Consider the following 9218-nt stretch of genomic DNA (forward strand, 5'->3'; position numbering starts at 1 on the left):
ATCAATAAAGATCAAAATTTTATATTTCCTACTCAAAACTATAAAAGGAATTCATTACTAGAATAAAATAAAACGGAAATTGCTTAAGCTTCTTAAGGTAATTTGAAGTATGAAAGTGAATAGCATATAATCCAGCAAAAAAAGTGATTTTAGTTTCATATAAAAGAAGTTTACGGTGGTTATAGAAGTGGGGTAAGTAAGTAAAAATCAGATAATGGGAGGTTGTTAAACTTCCTTAAATCAATTTTAATTTAAAAAATAACATGAATTGAATAAGAAAAAAATTACTTTTTAAAACTACATGCAAGTGTACAAAAATTAAATTTGTGGGTATCACATTCACCCTTGATTTAAAGGATTTCATCCTCAAAATTCACCTCACCTCATATCCTAGCATTGATTTACCAAGTACAACTAACCATTGAGAAAGAAGGCTAAGATACCCAAATTTAGCTTCTACCCTCCTTTGCAGCTATATAGACCATATATTCACTCAACCTGATAGGGAAAAAACCTAATTCTACTTTCCTTTCTGTTGAAAAGTCATGCATGTGGCATCCAAATTCAAGAAGACATGCAAAATTTCAAAGGGATACCAAACAATTAAAGAAAAAAAAATGAAAAGTTGGCAAATTTGTCAAATTTACCAAATGGATACCATTGACATTTTTGCATGGGTTAGGTGGAATAGTGCTTAGGTTAGGTGGAATAGTACTTGAGTTAGGTGGAATAGTACTAGCTTCAAGCCTATAAATAGAGAGCATTTCTTCATTTCATTTCATTCCAAAAATTTGTTAAGCTTATTAGTTTTTAAGCTTTTGAGAGTTCTGAGAGTGTGAGCAATTGGAGAGTGTGTGTGAGAGTACTGGGTGTATTTGGGTTTTGGGAAAGTAAGATTTCTTTACTCAAATTTGTACTCAAATAATTGTTAATAATACAATTATTTTTCTCTTGCTCCCGTGGATGTAGGTTTAATTACCGAACCACGTAAATTTTATATCCTTCATTTTTTAGTAATTATTTGGTGCGCTTGATTCCGCATTCCGCGCAAACAAGTAGTATCAAAGCCGACGGTTCGTAGTTGGGGGATACGATACTGTTCACGAATATGGTGGAGACGGCCATTTGTACTTGGGAGACAGTCTATCATAAGTAGTGTGTATTTTTGCACGTCTAGGAAAGTTCTATCAACAAAGGCGATAAGAGTCTAAGGATTCTGGTTTTTAATTGGGATCGAGTTCCCATCCAATCTCTTGGAAACTTTCTTGGTGCATTTATTCACGCGAAATTAACATCATAGAGACTGTTTTTCAAGTGGAAATAATTTGTTGAGAAAATGGTAGAAGGTGAAACTTCCAAAATTGGGGAGACATCTACTGAGACTATTTCAAGAGACACTTCAGGTGGGAGGCGAGATTTGTCAAATCGCTATTCAACACCTGTTATAGGAGGCCAGAAAATCGATGTTGAAAAGTTTAATGGGAAAATCAACTTCGACATGTGGAGGCGCAAAGTTATGGATGCCCTTATTCAAATCGATCTCGATGTTGTTCTGAAAAATAAAAGACACTTGTATGATGAAGAAATTTGGGATCGTATGAACGAGAAAGCTTGGGGTCAGATCAGATCAGATCTTGTTTGACCAAGGAGGTGAAATACTTAGTGAAAGATGATGAGTGTGCGGTGACTTTGTGGCGTACATTAGAGGAGAAGTACTTGCTAAAAAGTCCTGAAAATCACATTCATGCAATGAGCCAAGTATATGGCTTTCGAATGAAGCCTGGGGTGTCAATGCACGATCATGTCTCAAGATTTGAAAAGTTACTTGCTGATTTGAAGAATCTTGATGAAGATATTAAGGATGAAGTCAAGGCTATGATTCTGTTACACTCACTACCAGAGGAATATAATCATTTTGCGACTACTTTGATATATGGGAAGAGTGTGATCGTCTTCAAATATGTTTGCACAACATTGACTAGCTTGGAGATTCGAAATAATGATAAAAATTCTGAACGAGCCTCGTCTGAAGTTTTGATGAGCAAAGATTGGGCGATGGAGAAAAAAAAGAAGCGTGGTGGAAAGAATTCTTGATCTAAATCGAGAAACAGAAATATAGCTCGAGACAAGTGTGCCTTTTGTCATGAAAAGGGCCATTGGAGGAAAGATTGTCCAAAGGCTCAAAAGAGAGATGGGAAGAAACTAGCAGCAGCAAACATGGCACGGAAAGATGAAGACTCTGATTATTCATTAAGTATTACTCCTGCAGCTTACATGGCTAGTTTGAGCGAGTGGATACTTGATACTGGAACAACCTATCGTTTGTGTCCTATTAAGGAATGGTTTACGGATTTTCGTAATCTGGAATCCAATGCAGTTGTGATGGGGAATGATCAACCTTGTCGCACAATGGAGATAGGAACAATTCGACTCAAAATGTTTGATGGAATGGTTAGAGAACTCAAAGAGGTTAGATTTGTTCCAACTTTAAAGAAAAATCTAATTTCTGTGAGTGTTTTGGAAGTTAAAGGCTACAAGGTTACTATTAAAGATGGTAAAATGAAGTTTACACATGGGGCTATAGTGATTCTGCAAGGGGTTCGACGTCACAATCTGTACTATTTAATAGGAGGTACAACTGATGAAACAAATGTTGTTGAGGCGCATAGTGACACCACTAAGTTATGGCATATACGACTGGGACATGCTGGAGAGAAGTCTTTGCAAACTCTGATGAGGCACAGACTCTTAAAAGGTACCAAAACTTGTAAATTAAATTTCTGTGAGCATTGTGTAGTAGGCAAGAAAACAAGGGTCAAGTTTGGTACAGCTAATCACAATACTCGTGAGATCCTTGAATATATTCATAGTGATGTATGGGGACCAACTAAGATTGCATCAATTGGTGGAAGCTATTATTTTGTTACATTTGTTGATAATTTATCTAAACGTATGTGGGTGTACACCATGCGAGCAAAGGATGAGGTTCTAGAGATTTTCGTGAAATGGAAGAAATTGGTGGAGACTCAAATCGGCAGAAAGATCAAAGTATTACGATCTGATAATGGGTGTGAATATACTTCTAATTCATTCTTGCAAGTATGCCAGAACGAGGGTATTAAAAGACATTTCACGGTGAGACATACTTCGTAACAGAACGGTGTGGCTGAGCGTATGAATCATACTGGAGAAAATACAATGTATGTTATCTAATGCTGGTTTAGATAAAAAGTTTTGGGCTGAAGCTGTGAGCTACGCAAGTCACTTGGTAAACCAGTTGCCTTTTGCTGTAATTAGAGGTAAAACTCCTATGGAAATGTGGTCTGGAAAGCATACACAAGACTATGATTCCCTTCGTATATTTGGGTGTCCAGCTTATTATCATGTTAAAGATGGTAAACTGGATCCTCGTGCTAGAAAAACTATCTTTGTGGGATTCAAAAGTGGAGTAAAGGGCTTCAAGTTTTGGGATCTCGAAGATAAAAAGTTTGTGTGTAGCAGGGATGTCACATTTAATGAAGCTTCAATGATGAAAGCTTCAAGTTCTCAACAGGTGGAGAATAAGACCAAAGAGGTATTGCAGCGGGTGGAGTTTGATGCAACTCCAAATGTACCAGTTAGTTCTACATCAAAGAATGGTTCAACTACAGAGGTGACACCTAGAGTTGAAGAAGAGGTTGTTTCTTCTGATGTCCCACAAAATAAAGAAACAATTGATGATGTAGATAATGATGATTTTATAGCAACAAGGAGGCCAAGAAAAGATATAAAGAAACCCGGATGGCTTACTAAAGATATGGTGATAGCCTACGCACTTCCAATTATTGATGATGGCATCCCCAACACTTTCGGTGAAGCATTACGTAGCAGTGAAAGTGATCAGTGGAAGTTAGCCATGGAGGAAGAGATGAAATCTCTCTATCAAAACCAGACTTGGGAACTTGTAAAGTTACCAAAGGAAAAAATGGCTATTGGTAATAAATGGGTCTACTCTAAAATGCAAGGATCTCCGAATCAATCAACTCCTCGATATAAGGCAAGGCTCGTGGCAAAAGGTTTTGCTCAAAAGGAAGGTATTGACTATAATGAAATTTTCTCTCCAGTTGTAAAACATACTTCCATTCGTATCCTACTTGCCTTAGTTGCAAAATATGAGTTAGAGTTGGCTCAATTGGATGTTAAAACGACGTTCTTACATGGAGATTTAGAGGAGGAAATCTATATGATTCAGTCTTGTGGCTCAATTGAAATGAGAGCATGTTATGAGGAAATCAATAGCCAAGGTAGTGGTACAAAAGATTTGATCAATTTATACAATGGCAGAAATTCACCAAAAGTGAACACGATCATTGTGTTTACTTTAGAAGACTACCAGATGGAGCTTTCATCTATTTGTTACTCTATGTCAACGATATGCTTATAGCTTCGAAGAATAGAGATGAGATCGAAAGATTAAAGAAGCAGCTGGCTTCTGAGTTCGAGATGAAAGACTTGGGTGATGCACAAAGAATACTTGGGATAGAGATTCGTAGAGACAAAAAGAATGAGAGCGTATGGTTGACTCAAAAGTCTTATTTGAAGAAAGTGCTAGAAAGATTCGGTATGGATGACAAAACTAAACCGATATAAACACCTCTAGCTCCTCATTTCAAATTAAGCTCTTCTTCATGTCCTAAATCTCAAGAGGAGCGTGATTATATGGCTCGTGTTCTATATGCTAGTGCTGTGGGTAGTCTTATGCATGCTATGGTATGCACAAGGCCCGATATATCTCAAGCAGTAAGCATGGTTAGTAGGTATATGCACAATCCGTGTAAAAATCAATGGCTTGCAGTAAAGTGGATTCTCCGATATTTGTATGGGACAATTGATGTTGGGTTATTGTTCAAGAAAGATTGTGGTCAACAATGTGTTGGGTATTATGATTCTGATTTTGCTGGAGAACTTTACAAGCGAAGATCAACAACGGGCTACGTATTCACATTGGGTGGAGGACCGATTAACTGGAGGTCGATTCTATAATCAACAATTGCTCTGTCCACTACGGAAGCAGAGTACATGGCAGCAACTGAAGTTGTAAAGGAAGCTATCTGGTTGAAAGGCTTGTTGGGAGATTTGGGAGTAATCCAGGAGAACATTGCGGTCTTTTGTGATAACCAAAGTGCGATATTTCTCACGAAGAATCAAACATATCACGCTCGAACGAAGCACATAGATGTGAAATATCATTATGTGAGGGAGATTATCGAGGGTGGTGATGTGTTGTTGAAGAAGATCGATATAAAAGATAATCCATCAGATATGTTGACAAAGGTAGTTTCTGGAGTTAAGTTTCAACATTGCTTGAAACTAATTCAAATCCTTCGCTTGTGTTAAGATATGTCCTTCAGAAATTTTGAACTACGGTTGGCTTGATCCCAAATTTTGGGTACGTAGGCAGTCACAAAGATGCAGCCATTGTGGGGATGATGGTTCGTTGGTAGTCGGCTCAGATTTGGACAAATTTTCGCCGAGGTGGAGAATTGTTGAAAAGTTATGCATGTGGCATCCAAATTCAAGAAGGCATGCAAAATTTCAAAGGGCTACCAAACAATTAAATTTGCCAAATGGACACCATTGACATTTTTGCATGGGTTAGGTGGAATAGTACTTCGGTTAGGTGGAATAGTACTAGCTTCAAGCCTATAAATAGAGAGCATTTCTTCATTTCATTTCATTCCAAAAAATTTGTTAAGCTTTTGAAAGTTCTGAGAGTGCGAGCAATTGGAGAGTGTGTGTGAGAGTACTCAGTGTATTTGGGTTTTGGGAAAGTAAGATTTTTTTACTCAAATTTGTACTCAAATAATTTTTAATAATACAATTATTTTTCTCTTGCTCCCGTGGATGTAGGTTTAATTACCAAATCACGTAAATTTTATATCCTTTGCTTTTTAGTAATTATTTGGTGCGTTTGATTCCGCATTCCGCGCACAACACTTTCCTCAATTGTGACACTAGATGACTCATTTTCCTTGAGAGTTTCCTTGGACAATGTATCTAGATATGGAGGAATCTAGCCTTCTTTGTTACAGCAAGACTTAAATTTGGGTCTTGTCCAAAACAGACGACCCACTACAAGCTTTTGCTTGTTAGCTCCCTCGCCATAAACACGTGGTCCTCGTATAACCTCATTGACTTTCTTCTTTAAAGCTTAGATCCTGGAGAAGTATCTTTGTAAACAATTCTAGTCCACGTTAGTCTATCACCGATTCGTTGTTTATGAAGTCTCGTGAGATCTTTGATAAGAATTCTACCTAAGGCACATTGTTTAATTCTATCAACTTCCCATCTTTTATTCCTAGTTCTTTTTATATCCACAAAAGTTCTCTTCGTGTCTACAAAACGAATGCAATTAATTCCATTAGACCATAGGCTTAAACTTCAAACTCTTATGTGTATAAAATATTAATAGAATACTAGCTAGCTTGTAAATAACAATTATCACAAACTCCAAATCCATCATCAAAGTAAGCGCAACACAAAACCGAAAAAAAGAAAAGAAAAAAGAGCATCCAATTTCAATTCACTTACAATTCGAATACTTTAAAAAAAAAGGGCAAATTAAATTAAATAACGGACACTATAACTCTCCTCTAAAAAATAAATTTGTCCTCGAAATTCATCTCACCTTCAGAATTAAAAAAGTTATTTCTCTTCCATTTCAGCCTGTCGATCGCATATGGCTTCATCTATAGAGTGATTTTCCCAACGCGTATTTACAAAGGTAATAACTATATTCCTCAACCCTTGCTTTTTCTTGTCAGTTATCTCCAAAGGATGTTTCTCATAAGACGTACCTTCTATCTCTAAAGGATGTTTCTCATAAGACGTATCTTCTCATACATTGATAGCTTGATACTCGAACACATGAGAGGAATTTGAAATGTATTTCCTCAATATTGATACATGAAATACATTATAAAGACTAGCCAGTAGAGGCGGTAATGCCGCTCAATAGGCCACAATTGCAATCCTTTCAAAAACCTTAAAAGGCCCTATAAATCTTATACTTAACTTGCCTTTCTTTCCGAAATAAAATACACACTTCCATGACGGAACTTTTAGAAACACATAATCTCCAACTTGAAATTCCAAGTCATGCCTCTGATGGTTAGCGTAACACTTTTGCCTACTTTGAGCTATAGCACGTCACTCCTTGATTAATCTTATTTTATCAGTCGTTATTTGAACTAGTTCTAGACCCAACAATCTCCTTTCACCAACCTCTTCCCAACATATCAGGGATCTACACTTTCTTCCATATAGAGCCTCGAAAGGAGACACGCCAATACTAGAATGATAACTATAATTATAGCAAATTAAATTCAATCAGTGGTAAGTGTTTGTCCCACTTAACTCCTAAGTCAAGAACAGAGGCTCGTAACGTATCCTCCAAGGTCTGAATAGTTCGTTCTGATTGTCTGTCGGTATGGGGATGAAAACCCATGCTAAATTTAAGCTTAGTTTTCAATTTCTCTATGAAAACTTTGCCAAATCTTTAAAGTGAACCTAGAATCCCTGTTTCATACGATAGAAATAGGTATACCATGTAATTTCATGACCTCTTAAATGAATAGTTTAGCCAATTTATCAAAACTATCACTCGTTTTCATGGCAAGAAAATGGACTGACTTGGTTAACTAATCCGCAACTACCCATATTGAGTACATAGTAGACAACTAACAAAATCCATCATAACATGCTCTCATTTCCACTTTGGTAAAGGAAGTGACTGAAGCAAACTTGTTGACTGTTGGTGTTCCGCTTTCACTTGCTGACATACACGACGGTTGGACACAAATTCTGCAATTTCTCTTTTCATGCTCCTCTACAAAAAATTTCTTTCAAATCTTGATACATCTTAGTACTTCCCGGGTGCATAGTATAAGCCGTACCATGAGCTTCCTCTAAGATTTTCATTTTTAGCTCCTTATTATTGGGACACAAACTCGCTCACCAGAGCTTAAAATTCCTTCTTCATCAACTCTAAAATCTAGTTTGCCATTTTCCTTTACTTCCTCAGTAATCTTTAAAAGCTGGGGATCTTTTTGCTGACTTTCCTTAATTTTCTCAACCTAAGTGGGTTGAACCAGTAGTTGAGCCAATAAATCTCCCTGCCCATGAACTACTACCTAAATACCCATTCTCGCAGGCTCATTAAGGAGATGATTTTGTGCAGTAATCAAACAAACCACATAACCCGATGATTTTCTTTTCGGAGCGTCAGTAATTACATTTGTGTTATGCAAAACAGAGCAATATATCGAAACAGACCAAGAAAGGATCAATCAACACCTAAGCTAAGAACCAACCAATACAAGAAAAACAAGAATAAAGAATGCAGAAGAAATCAAGAACTGTTGGACACAAAAGAATAATATGGTTCAGTTCCACAGAGAAACCTACATCCACGGCTGAAAAATGCTAGCTAGGGCAGGAGCTTTTATTGATCAAGTATGGCTGATTACAAAGACAACTTCTCACTACAGATTAAAACCTCTCTAAACTTAGTGTTTCCTCTCTGTAATGCTCAAGTAACTCTTTTCTCATGTAACGCAAGCTTTAGAAACAACTTATATATTGCTTTTCACACATGTGCCTTAAAATAACAGAACTCAACCATTATGGCTAGCTACTTATTCTTTAGGGCCCCACTAACTCCAGCTCATCAGCCACCTTAGCAACATAATATAACTAACTGGGCTTCACAATTTGCTTTCCCTAGATGATAGTTCAATTCCAACCACCTTCTTTGTCTCAAGTTCAACTATTTTTAAGTAGATAATTGAAATATCCCATACTAATATTGAGCAGTCCATCATTTAATTTTCTTGTTATTTGACATTGTTGTCTTCTTGAAATTCAATTAAGTATAGAAGTTCCTTAACCACAAAATCAATTTCGCGCAAATAAACTAACACAAGAGTTTATCTCTACCTATATACAACTTTTAACTAATAAACCAATACATGAGTTCATCTCTACTGATACTCAACATTTGACAATTAACCAACACAGGAGTTTGTCTCCATTGATATGCATCATTTTTACAAATAACCAAACACAAAAGTTTTCAAACACTACACAAAAACTAAAGTAGAGGTTCACATCAGACTTATAGGGTTCAACTTTTACTTGCTTTCTTTCAAAAAAATGATAATGATAATGGATTAGCTGTC

The sequence above is a fragment of the Citrus sinensis genome, chromosome 3, assembly GCF_022201045.2.
Source record: "Citrus sinensis cultivar Valencia sweet orange chromosome 3, DVS_A1.0, whole genome shotgun sequence".
NCBI lineage: Eukaryota > Viridiplantae > Streptophyta > Magnoliopsida > Sapindales > Rutaceae > Citrus > Citrus sinensis.